The sequence below is a fragment of the Chlorocebus sabaeus genome, chromosome 14, assembly GCF_047675955.1.
Source record: "Chlorocebus sabaeus isolate Y175 chromosome 14, mChlSab1.0.hap1, whole genome shotgun sequence".
NCBI lineage: Eukaryota > Metazoa > Chordata > Mammalia > Primates > Cercopithecidae > Chlorocebus > Chlorocebus sabaeus.
Genome location: NC_132917.1, coordinates 55,881,270 through 55,895,178, shown reverse-complemented (window position 1 = coordinate 55,895,178; position 13,909 = coordinate 55,881,270). Strand labels below are relative to the sequence as shown.

The window sequence follows — 13,909 nt, the reverse complement described above, 5'->3', positions numbered from 1 at the left end:
GAGCTCTGTGATTGCTCTTTTCTATAGGCCAGACTTCACAATGGGAACTGCAGTTACTGAACTGGAAAACCTAAATGCAATGTGAATAATTAGATTCTGGGATGGGAGGGGCCAAGTGGCAGCATTCAACCCCCAAAGGCATGGTAAGCATGATTACCAGAATGAACAGCAGAATCGAAGCAGCAGTTAAAATAACCTGGCTCACACAGACCTATGGCATTGGCTATTTGATCATGGTGTTTATAGAAGTGAATAGTTAGGATGCCTACTAAGTTATTACTTGATCTGTATAAGCAGAAAAGTTCTACGTCAAATGAATAAAAGTCAAACCTGAACCATAAAGAGCATCACAGCCACTCAGTCGATTCCCAGACGTAAGCTGGTTTACAGACCCAGAACCCCTTGAATGAAGGGGAAGCCAGGTACTCTTGAAGAAAGACCTTGATACACTGCCAAAAATTAATAATATTTCTCTCAGCCTACCCCAAAGGGATCCATGGCCTTTTACTAAGGGAACTGTGAGTTTGGGAAAAGGAAATAATCAGACCTTTTGGAGATTACCAGACATAGGCTCCGAACTGACATTAATTCCAGGAGATCCAAAAGTCACTATAGCCCACTAGTCAGAGTAGGTGCTTAGGAGAAATCAGTTTAATTCAGGCCTATGTCACAGTGTGTCCAGTGGGTCCCCAAAGCCATCCTGTGGTTTTTTTTCTCCATTTTGCAATGCATATTTGGAATAGACATACTCAGTAACTGGCAGAATCCCCACACTGGTTCCCTGAACTCTGGAGTAAGGGCTATTAAGGTGGAAAAGGTCAAACAGAAGCCACTAGAACTACCCATACATAGGAAAGTAGTAAACCAAAAGCAATACCACATCCCTAGAGGGATTTCAGAGATTAGCACCACCATTCAAGACTTGAAAGATGCAGAGGTAATGACTCCTACCACATCCCCATTCATTTTTCCTATTTGTCCTATACAGAAGACAGATGGATCCTGGAGAATGACAGCAGATAATCATAAACTTGACCAAGTGATGACTCTAACTGTAGCTGTTGTACTAGGTATGGTTTCATTGCTTGAGCAAGGTAACACATTCCCTGGTATGTGTCATGCAGCTATTGGCCTGTCAAACACATTGTTCTCAACGCCTATTAGTAAAGACCCCCAGAAGCAGTTTGCTTTCAGCTGGCAAAGATAGCAATATACCTTCACTGTTCTACCTCACAGGTAGATATCACACTAGTTCATTACATTATACCATTATGCTGATTGGACCTAGTAAGCAAGAAGTAGCAACTACTCTACCACTTATTGATAAGACGTTTGCATATAAGAGGGTAGAAAATAAACTGACGAAAATTCAGGGGCCTTCTACCTCAGTGAAATTTCTAGGGGTCCAGTGTTGTGGGGCATGTTGTGATATCCCTTCCAAGGTGCATCTGACCCCACCTACAACCAAGAAAGAGGCATAATGCCTGTTGGGCCTCTTTGGATTTTGAAGGCAATGTATTTCTTATTTGGGCGTGTTATTCTCACTCATTTACTGAGTGCTTTTTGTGAGATATCCCTGAAGGACAGTGGTGAAGGGAAATCTGCCCAGTGAGAAGAATACCTGGTTGTGCACTTTGCCTAGCAAGAAACATGGCCAGATGTACAACTATGTACAATGTGAATGGCTATAGCTAATGGTTTATCTGGATGCTCAAGACCTTAAAAGGAACATGATTGGAAAATTGGTAACAAATTTGGAGAGAGGTATATGAATAGATCTCTCTCAGTGGGCAAAAATATGTAAAAATATTTGTGTTTCATATGAATGCTCATCAAAGCGTGACCTCAGCAGAAGAGGATTTTGATAATCAAGTGGATAAGATGACCTGTTCTACAGATACCAGTCACCCTCTTTCCCCAAGCACCCCTGTCATCACCCAGTGGGCTCATGAACAAAGTGACCATGATGGCAATATGGGGGTATGCATGGGCCCAGCAACAAGCATTTCTACTTCCCAAGGGCAAGCCAACCATGGTCACTACTGAGTGCCCAATCTGCCAGCAGAGACCAACACCGATTCCCCTATATGACACCATTCCCAAGTAATCAGTCAGCTACCTGGTAGCAGGTTGGTTACACTGGACCTCTTTCTTCATGGAATGAGCAGTGTTTGGTCCTTACTGCAGTTATCACTTGCTCTGGATCTGGATTTTCCTCCTCTGCATGCATTCCTTCCATCAAAACGATCATCTTACAGAATGCCTTATCCACCATCATGGTATCCCACATAGTACTGCTTCTGATCAAAGAAATCTCTCCACAGCAAATGAAGTTAGTCACCACTGATGCCTTTCAAATGAAGTAGCAGAAAAAGGGAAAGAAAGAAAACAGTTAATATCCAAACATTGTTCTGTTCAATTGGAAGCTGAGACTCCTTGGGGCTCCTAATACCACTAGCAGGCAAGGTGTACCCTCAGTTACCAAGGGTAAATCAGGTTGCTGTAGCACAGCAGGGGCAAGGAAGACTGTGTCTGGGAGCCAGGGGATTTCGTGGTACACAGCTCAGTAGTCCTATGCCCAAAAATACTCATCAATGGGAAATTGTGGTAACCTAATAAAGATAAGATCACTAAGAACTTGTATCCCATAGGCATAAGGTTAGATTAACCCCACCAAGTAAAAAATTCTGACCAGCCAAGATTCTGGCAGAGGGCAAGGGAACATGGAATAGGTGGAACATAGAATTAATGTAATGATGATCAAGATAGGACTTATGACCAGCTACAGAAGCAGGGACTACAGTAGTCCCCAAGTTAACAGAATTGTGACGTATGTTCCCTGGTAGAAGTAATCCTGTCTTAGACACCAGGACCTTCAAACCCACCCAGCCCAGGGTTTTAAGGAGAGGGAACAGTTAATTAATTGTTTATTATTATTAGGTATTTATTGCTATGATGATTATTAGGTACAATAGTGAGACCTCCACCCCTCAAACATGAAAACTGCCTGTACTGCCTGATGCATAAACAGCCTCCTCCTCTATGATGTTCTTTCCTCAGTCTTTGCATTGGCTTGTTTCTGGACTCAGCTCAAATGTGACCTCTTCAAAGTAGCCTTCCATGACCACCTGTCATCTCAAATAATGCGCTTTCTCCACCCCTACAATCACTATCTTACTGCATATTTTATTTCCTTCCCAGTATTTCACAGGCTCTGAAATTATCTTTTTATTTCCTTGTCTATCCCCTTTCTTCTCCCACTCCACAAAGCCTGTGACTTTGTCTTATTTCTTCAGTACTTAGAACAGTTCCTGGTACATAGAAGAAGCTCACAAAATATTTCTCTATAACATAAGGACTTCTGGCCTCCAGAAATATAAGGCAAGAGAAAACCACGTACTAAAGTTCAAGTATGAGCCCTTCAAGTATGATTCCTGCAGAGGGGACAATTCTTTTGCTACAAGGAGAAACTCAAGACGATAGGTGTAGAACTGACAACTATTCTAAAATATTCTGTAATTATCTGTACTTTCTATCTTAAAGTGACTATGATGGAATAGGATTCAGAAGGGAATCATTTAAGCCTGCTGCTTTGAAATTATGGGCACAAAATGAAAATTTGGATTTTTGAGAAAAAGAACACTGTAAGTGGCCCATAGTGGCTCTAGGATAGCCCCTCTTTGAAAGAGGCAAAATGAAATTCGAAATGTGTAGTTTCAGAGTGCTGTGTTGGAAGGACTGTAAAGAAATTTGTGAGGGCTGTGAAGTCAACTGTGTCTTATTCTCTATATCATGCCATCACCCAGCAAATCTCACAGCATTAAGGATGAGAGGTGGAAGCATATGAGGAACTTTATAAAATGCTTTTGCATCCACATCACAGAAGTGAAGCTGGGCTACACCCAGAAACTAATTTCCACAGTGGAAAATGCACCATCTGAGGTGCCTTTCATTTCCTGGGAGACAAATGACAAACCACACTGTAACTTCTCACACATTTGACCAAACAATCCCAATCCTGTTGTATTTATCTGGACCAGAGGTACAGGATGGGCATGTCTGTTCCCCATTACTACCTCACTGAACCAGACAGAGGAACAACTCGGGAATGGGGACCATGGCCCATGTCATGTCAATTACAGATAGCAAACCACCCACACAAGTACCCTAGTTTATACATAATAGGCCCTCTGAGAACCCACATGACATCCTAAGTGCTGGATGGTACATCTGAAAGCACTGAGAGAGCTGAAAAATCACAGACAGCCAAGTAAGTCCCTGCTGAATACATATCTAAGGAGCTTTGCATGCATTGTTTATTCCAGCAACTTTATGGAATAAATTACGTACAACAAATTAGTTTCAGATGGTAGGATATGAAGAGCTGATGTGCTGCATAAAGGAAGGTGAACTCCCACTTTTGACCCAACCACTTCCCATCTCGGGCATCTTAGACTCAGAATCCAGATGCAATTCATTTCTGAAATGCAGTGGAGATCAGAAAGTTAATAAGTGATGAGGTTTAGAGATTTCAAGAAGAAATTTATGAGTATTGTTAACTCATTATATTATCCTATGATTTCTGGTTGTTATATGTGAAACCAAAGGTAAAATTGAACCCATCCTTCCTTCATTCCTTCATTATGCACAGCAAGCAAAAATAAATGTCTTCCTGACATTTCCAACCTGCACAGAAATTCCATAATAGATTCAACTCAACACACGTTTAAAACCTCACTGCCTACCATACTGGGATGTCATTAAATTCCTGAAAGAGACATCATGTCTTTCTCTATTCCCCCTGAAATCATAAATTATTCGTTAAATTAACACAGTAAAATTGACTTATTTTGGTGTATAGTTTTATGAATCTTACTACAGGTATAGACTCATGGAACCAACCCTGCAGTCAGGGTAATAATTCTAGCACCCCAAAAATTGTCTGACATTACTACTTTACAGTCCCTCTCCTGCTTTAAGCCCTAGCAAACCACTGGTCTGTTCTCTGTCACTGTAGTTTTGTCTTGTCAAGAATGTCACATAACTTTTGTCATGTAACTTTTCACTCAGCAAAATACCTTTGAGATCCATCTAAGTTGCTCCATGTCTCAATAATCTGTCCTTTTTATTGCTAGGTGATACTCTGTTATATGGATATACCACAGTTTGTTTATCCATTCACCCATTGAAGGACACGGAGTTATTTTCAGTTTTTAGCAATTACAAATGAGCTGCTATAAACATTTATGTACAAGTTATGTTGTGAGTATAACTTTTCATTCTCCTGGGTAAATACCTAGAAGTGGGATTGCTGGGTCACATCCTACACGTATGTCTATAAGAAATTGCCAAACTTTTTACAGAGTGGCTGTACATAATGTCTTTTTGATAAGTAAAAAATACAAAAATTATTAAAATGACCCCCAACAGCTTGTTTACTTGTGTTGAGGGGATTCCAATAGTTATTCACCATGATAAAATATTGTTCTTAAAATAATCAGAGGCATTTGACTTCATTTCTTTCTTTTTACTTTTAAAGCTTCAATTAAGTCTTTCATATTTTAATGTGATTTTTAAAACAAAATTAAGTGCTTAACAGTGTAGAAGCATAAGGCCTTGAGGAATCTACTTATACATGAAGAGATTTTAGTGAGAGAGAGAGAACTAGGAGAAAATCTCATCATAGCTAGTTTAAGCAATATAACCCAGTGTCATATGCATCAAGTCCAATTTTCAATTCATAAATAAGCCTCCCCCTCCCTTCCTCCAAAAAGGTCCACCCCAAGCTAGTTACAGAAGAAAAGGGAACATAAACACCAGCCAGAAAAGATTCACAGTTGCCACTCTTTAGTTGCTACTTTAATGGGAAACACATGTGCAAGATACCACCCAGGAGACGACTGACCAATGTGCTCTGAAAAATGGAATGTCACAAAAATGAGCCATACAAGATGGCTTACTCTCTTGAACAGGCTGAACACATAAAAATGTTTGATACCATTTTGTTCTTACATAAATATGGGGAGGTCTCAAGATGAGATGCTGAGACGGAAATTAATTTGTAGCAACAAAGTTAAAAGGCAATGACTTAAATTAGCCCTCACTTCTTATCTCATCCACATGCCCCACAATAGTTGACCATCAGATTTGGAAAGTACTTAGCAAAGTTTACATGAGGAGAAATCCTGCAAAGAAATTGGAAGAAAGGACAGAATGGCGATTGTTCTTATTAAATAACAACACTAACACTCATTAGCTACCATCACTACAAGAAGCCAGTTCTGTTCTGAGTGCTGTATGCACAGTATCTCATTATATCCATAATTTACAGGGTAGAATTATCTCCACTGTATTAGTCAGCTAGAATTGCCATAACAAAATACCATAGACTGAGTGGCTTAAACAACAGAAATTTATTTCTCACAGTTTTGGAAGCCAGAAAGTATGAGATCAAGGTGCCAGCTGATTTGGTTCCTGGTGAGGGTTTTCTTCCTGGCTTGCAAACAACAACCTCCTCACTGTGTCCTCACATGGTGGAGGGGTGGGGGTGGTACGGAGAGACAGAGGGTGAAAGGGAGAGCGAGAGAGCTCGAAGGTATTTCTTCTTATAAGGGCACTAATCCCATCATGAGGTCCCCATCCTCATGACTTCGTTTAACCCCAATTATCTCCTAAAGGCCTCATTGCAAAATACCAATACAGTAGGCTTTAGGGCTTCCACACATGAATTGTCAGGGAGAGTCAGGGAGGAACAGTTCAGTCAATAGCATCCACTTTACAAATAAATGATGTTTCAAGAGAACAAGGAGTTCACAACAGCTCACTCAGTTGGCAAGCAGCAGAGTTTGAACTTGAACCCAAGGGTATCAGACTCTAAGAGAAAAGTATCTACTACTTATTGACTGCCCACTAAGTGTTAGGTGTATCTATACAATATCTCTATTCTCTATGGGAAGCCAAGTTTTTCCAATTATTCTTCCCAGTTATAGATACGGAAACTGGCCCCAAATAGTTAACCAGCTATTCACAACCTACCATCTAAGCCGAACCAGTAGTATAACATTTATCCTACTAGTCATCAAAGTGAGGCCCCCATCATCACCTGGGAACTAATTAGAAATGCACATTTTGGGACCAAACAGCAGACCTACCGAATCAGGAACTCTATGGTGGTGTCCACAATCTGTGTGTTAACATACCTTCTAGGTAAATCTGTTCCATGATAAATTTTGAGAACCACTTGTTTGTTCCATAAATTTATTAAAATAACTAATGCATTGAAAACTCAGTAATAAGTGGTATATCCAGAATTCATATACAGATCTGTTTGGTTCTAAAGCCTGTGGCTTTCTGCTATACTCGGTTCTAAAGCCTGTGGCTTTCTGCTATACTGTACTCTTCCATCCCAACTTTACGAAGGGAAGATCTGTGATTGCAGAGCCCAGTTCTGAATTCTGCTTTGCCGCTATAATTCCGATCAGTTCTCCTACCTACAAAAATGTGATACAGGAAAATGTCAAAAGATAATCCCTGAGAATTAATAATGCTGCTTAATACTAATCAGGAAACACCTTTGGTATGAACTAGAAACGAAGCTTTGTGAAATTTTTATTTGGGCCTGACAATTTTGTGTTCCATTTAGTGTAAATGAGAAACAGTCCAGTATATGGAAACAGTAAGTATGGAACAAAGTTATTTCTTTTAAAAAGAAAAAAAAATGATTTTACCCTCTTTGACTTTTTTTAATCATGTTTAATCCATCTAATTGATCATTGCTTTACCTACATGTTATCGCTGTATAATTACCCCATGTCCCCCCTGCAAGGAACAAGATTATATTATATCCCTTTATAAAATCTTGATAATTTACACAAAGGAATAAAAATCTGCTTATAATAGAAATGGAGATTTCTATTTCTCATTTTTGGAGTGGTAAATGAAGGTACCTGATCTCACATCAAATGCCTTTTAAAATCATTCACAAAATAAAAGCACTTTGAAAAGGGTTATTTCCAGTGCAAATATAGTCACCTGCTCTTGTGATCAATACACCTCTAAAACATTATATTAATATTTACAATATTAATGAACATGTGTTAGTCACTGCACAAAGCCTTTTACATATGGTAAAACTCATTTAATTATCACACACATGAGGTAGCTTTTAGGATTATTCCCATTTCACAGATGAGGAAATTGAGAATCAGGGAGGGTAAGTAATTTGCTAGAGCTCCTTCAGCCAGGAAGTACAGGACTCTAGATATTAAGCTTATTAAAGAGCTCTTGCTGAAAATTGATTCAGACACTGACACTTGGCTCTGGATGGATGGGCTCAGCGTTGCTCTGCATCTGGATTACTTCCAAAGGCCCATCTGTGAGCCTGCCTGACCCCCGGGATGGGGCGGCGCAGCCTTGGCGGCCTTGGCACTCCATCTGGAGAGACTGAAAGGGAACAGCAAGGTGGTGACTCAGCGGCCTTGACTGTCCCTCAGTCTCCTGGGAGACAGAGAGCAAAGTGATAAAGGGACAGAGTGGGAACTGTAGTTCTCGTTTCTCTGTTTGTTTTCCACTTGATTCTTAAAAACAGACCTATTAATCATTTAGTTCATGACTTTGGTCATTCCACTGACTCCTAACACATTTGAGTCAATGAAGCAAAAACTAGAAAGTTGTGTGTTCAAACTTCTCAGATGGAAGAATTAAAATCCTTTGAAAACATTTCATCAGCCAGCAGAAAGAGTCACATGTTTTTCTGCTTCAGAGTTGTAGATGGATGTGACTTAAGCCCTAACTGGGAAAAACTTTGTGTGATTTACAACAGCAGATAGATATTCTGAGTAACCTTCTCATACTTTTATTCCACCTACCAAAAACAAAAGCTGTTTTCAGCAGAGCCCAATTAGGTGAAAAGGGCTTTCCAAGGAAACTGTTGCGTGTGCTTCTTGATTCTGTCCTGATTTGGGAAGTTCATCCAGGCTGAAATTACTTTGTGGAGCTGACAGGAAGTTTGTTCAATGACTTTTGCCTTTCACAGCCCTGCTCTCCTTATCTCTACAGACACGCTTCCCACTTTCTTTTCTAGCTCCCTTCCTCCTTTCCTTCACACACACCTCACACCTCCCATCTACTTTGACTGTATTAATTGATACCATAAAGAACACCGTTAGAAGGGGAGGCACAAGTGTTGTAGCATTTGAGGGGCTTTTAGTGCAGGAATTAAAGGCTAATACTTGGCCTGGCCAGATCTATCATTGCATGCTATGTCCAGACTCTCCAAAACTGTGAGAGTCTATTTTGAGTCCCTCTTTCATATCTTTGTCAGTATTTGAGTTCACTGAATATGCTGAGAGCTTCAGATAGAAAAAGACCCTACCCCTCCTCTCAAGGAGCTGACGCTTGCCCAGCAGGGACAGTAGGTTAATGAGTAGCAAAGCTCTCCCTAGTTAATCCGGCTCCAAGTGTAGTGTGATGGGTCCTCTACCAGGTTACTTAAGGGTGTATGTCCACTGCCTGAACCTTAAAGGTCAGGTAGTGAGCCAAGGCCGTCATGCCCAGCCGAGGAGCAGGTGTCTCTGAGAACCCAAACGTACCAAGGAAAACAGTCCCATCACACAGGCACAGTATGCAAAGAGCCAAATAATTAGCTTAAATGAGAGATAGGAAGCAGAATGAATCTCTAGAGCTGTCCTGCTACCGCCCAGGAGTGCTTTGTATGTAAGTCTTAATAAACTCATCTACTCACCAAGCTGGACTTGTCCAAGTCATTTTGGTCTCTTGATACCTTCCCAGTTTGCAGGGGGTGGGGAGGAAACATTACAGTCCTAAGTTTTTCTCATAACACCAAGTGGATTCATTTAGAAGGCAATTTCCTAGCAAGCATCAAATTCACAGCAGATCTCCCTGGATCAAGGGTGGTAAGCTTTCTAGTAAAATGATCGGTTTGGAATCAGATCTACTTAAGCCTAAATCCCTGTTCTACCTTGGACAAGTCATTGAATCTCATTAAGCCTCAATTCTCTCTACTATAAAATGCAAATGACATCTACCTCAAGACTCTACATGAGGATTAAATGAGGAAATGTCATACAAAGCATATGGCATAATTATTGGCAAACAGGAAGTACTCAATAAAGGGTAGTTTCCCTTCTTCCTCCTCCTCTCTTCCCAGGCCTCACAAGAGGACTGTGGCTTCTTAGTGAGATGATATAAAAGAGACTCTAACAATATTAAACACTTCAGGAGCACCTACTACATCCCAGGCACTATCCTAAGCACTTTATATATTTCAGCTCATTTAGGTCTTCCCTAAAACCCAGTAAGATAAGAGCTATTATCATCTCTACTTCATAAATGAGATATCGGGTAACTTTCCAAAGTCACACAGTCAGTATGTATGTGATGGGGCTATGATTTGATCCCAGTTTATCTAGCTCTTAACTATCACATTATTAGGAAACAGATAGTGAAAGAGGTGCTAACTGTATCTGGAATGCAAGTACACAAAACAAGCAGTCCTCAGACAATGGGCTCTGTTTGATTTGCACAGTGTTTTAAAAATCAAGTCTGTATTTCTGACTGCTTTCAAAAAAGTTGGAAGATCTGGCACTAGGCAGTTCACATAGTGATGTAGCAACAAGCCATTGACTGGTGGCTGCTGTCTGGACTGAGGTCCCTAGTTCACCAGTCTCCAGTGCTCACAGCTGTATTATAGGGCCTGCTTCACTTTTAATCTGCACGTACATTTGAGCTTGGCATCCAAAATTAGGCAATGCTGCTAAACATGGTCTTAGCCATAAAGACACAAGAATTGTGTTCAGTAATGTGCACCCAATGGTTAAAATGTCTGAATTAAATGAAGGAAAAAAATGAATGTAGGAAAGAGGTCTGCGTGAAAAGCAATCAACAACCAGGTTCAAACACAACCACGCAGAAAATGCCTGGATAAGCCTTTGAGCCCTGTGTGCAGAAATTGTAAACTCCTGCTATTCTCCACATCTCCACACCTAAACAAAACCTGAAAATGCAAGTTTCCTTACAGTCCATGGAGCAAAGACTCTTTTGCCTTCAATGTTAAATGCATTCCTCTTTGTTTGGCATAGCTAAAAGAGGGAGTTTAAATTTTCATGTACTACTTAACACAAACAATAACATTTAAAGTGGTTCTCTCTCTCTCTCTCTTTTTTTTTTTTTTTTTTTTTTTTTTAGCTCTTTAGGCCTTAATGATTGACATGATCTTGGAGATCAGTTAGGTATGTAGCAAACCTCTCCTAGAAACCTGGAAGATGTGGCAAGAAGAAAACATGGAGCCTTTTCTGAACAAGCCTATGAGAGAAGAAGAATCACTTCAATTTATAAGTGTGAATCCTGGGACTAAAGAACTTACCTAACACCACACAACCAGCAAATTACTGACCCTGCATATTCTGAACCAGGTCTTTATTCTTCCCAGGACTTCACAGTGCCTTCCTCAGAGCATCTCTACATGAAAATCTGTATAAAGAAGTGATCTGTGGTGTCGCCATTTGTATCAAAATGATATCACCAACTTATTTAAAAGACTTTATCTAAAAGTCTTCAGATAGTTTTGGCCAGGGAAGAGCTCTAATATCACATATTAATAGCCCTACCTTTGTAATATGTAAATTGTTTTTTTTTTAACATCTCAGTTTCATTAAACTGAGGCCAGAAAGAGCCATCATCTTTTTACCAATTTGTAATCATTTCATTGTGTTATGGACCTGCAGCAATGTTGACTATATTTACAAATCTGTGAGTGAAATCTTAAAACCATTTTCCTCTTCTAATCTCTCCCATCCTGCCTTCTTAGAAGCACACAAAGCATCTCAACCACTCCCAAATTCCCTGTTGGAATACCCTTAATGATTCTGAAATATTTTGTTATTCCCCAAACACCGCCCTAAAGACGAATCACTGGACTCCAGGCTCTTCACATTGCCAAGTTGAATAGAGTTCAAATGTTCTATCTAACCAAACTCTAACTTACAACAAAGCCACATATAGTAGATGATGTGTAAGATATTCCGAAAATACCAAGGCAACAGGGAAAAAAGTCTGTGTCATCAAGAGGTCCTCCCAGAACTTCTTGTAATCTAGAATAATCATTTTTATCAAGCTCCTGTAACCTAATCATAGCACACATGTGTATATATGTATGACTAATAACATAAATCAACTTTCATTTTAATAATGTATAGCTTAAATTTTCTCACATCCAAAACAATTAGTGTTGCCAAATTTAAGATTATTTCTCTTTAGACATCAGAACATGCACGAAGACTTGAGGAATAAACAAACCCAAGAAAACAATCTTAGCCTGATAAAGTAAAAATTTTGAATAAATTCATAAATCATTTAAAACACAATCTTATTAAATTAGCCATTTCATAGTATGCTATGAATGTAAAAGCAGAACACAGAAAAGGCATTTTCCAAAAAGATATAGGACTTACTAGAATTTCCTTTTATGTTAAAAAATGGCCCATGGAAGAGCAGTTTCCAGAATGACCAGGGCATAGGCGGACACCTCTTTCATTGGAAGCTTCACCAAAGAGCACACTTCTCCTGAACTCAGAATTTTGAGTCCAGACCCTGCTTGCCAAAGTTCACTGGGAGTTTTGCTAAGCTTCAATGCGATCCCACCTCAAAGCTCTTTGGAGACAAAGTTAAGGTAAGTTCCCCTTAATATTTCCAGAACCGTATGAACATATAAGCAAACTGTGTAAGGCTACATAGAAATGATTGAATTTTGATTTCTTCAAACTACAAACACTTTAAAGACAAGGATTCTCCTCTCCATTTATTTTGTATTACTGGCACCAAGAATAATGCATAGCACATAGTTGATACTTAATAAAGTCAATACTTGTATAAATAAACTGAAAAATTCTCACAAGACCATTGGGGGCAGTTTTACGAATCTCCCTGTAGCCCTGCAATTTTCAAAGGTTTCATCACGTAATTCCCCTCACGACTTTTTGGTTCACTAATCATAAAGCCACACAGGCAGAAAGGAAAGAAATTTCAGAGACCAAAAAGCCGTTTGTTTTGTCCATCCGGTCACATATGTATAGAGTTTTAGAGCTAAAAGTGGTATTAGAAGTTGCCTTTGAGCAATCTCATTTTACATGTGAGAAAACTAAAGTCTAAGCTCTTGGGTTAAGTGACTGAGCCTTGATCACCCAGCTGACAGGCACCAAAGCACTTCCCGTTATTATTTCCTACATGTTCCTCTGCAGTTAGCCCCCACCACCTCCACCAGAAAGTATTTGTAGACTCAGGTATTTCCTTTAAAAGTCTCAGATGACTTTACTTGGGGTGTGGTGGAAGGGACCACGATTTTATTATAATTTACCAATAGCCGGGAGTTTTGCTCCATTAAAAAGTATGTATTGACTGACCTACTGAATCCTGCTTTGGGGGGAAGCTTTTTTTTTTTTTTTTTTTGAGCCCATTTGAAAATGTTAAACGTTTCATTTCTCTTAGATTATTAAATGAATAACTCCAGGGAAAAAATGTATCGTCGTTTCTTAAGAGTATCAAGACAAAGAGGTAAAACTTTCAATTTGGCCACAAGAGGGCAGCTACAACATTTCCTCCTAGGTCTGCGGTTCTAAACAATGACAAACTGAGTATTTGGGGACTCAGCTTGCCATCGACTTCCTAATAATACCTTTCAACTGAATTCCCAATATGTCACAAAACATTCTCTCATGGTGTTTCCTGGGACGTTTTTTGTTTTGTTTTTAAAGAAATTATTTTCCAACTTCTTTCCAGATCTAGAGAGTACTCTGCTTTAGAACTCTGTGCCAAAGTCACCATCTACAAAGATCTTTGGAGACCAGTAAATTGTTAGGCTAATTAGAAAACCCACAGAAAATGTTTTATTTTA

The 13,909-nt window shown here is 39.5% G+C and overlaps 1 long non-coding RNA gene across 1 annotated transcript in view; it reads left to right on the top strand.

Moving 5' to 3' along the window:
• Positions 1–11,685, top strand: part of LOC119627238 (uncharacterized) — an 85,181-nt gene extending 73,496 nt beyond the window's left edge. Inside the window, exon 3 of the long non-coding RNA XR_005243337.2 lies at positions 11,206–11,685. This is a non-coding gene — a long non-coding RNA (uncharacterized lncRNA). The remainder of the gene's footprint in view (positions 1–11,205) is intronic.
• The last annotated feature ends 2,224 nt before the right edge of the window (positions 11,686–13,909 follow it).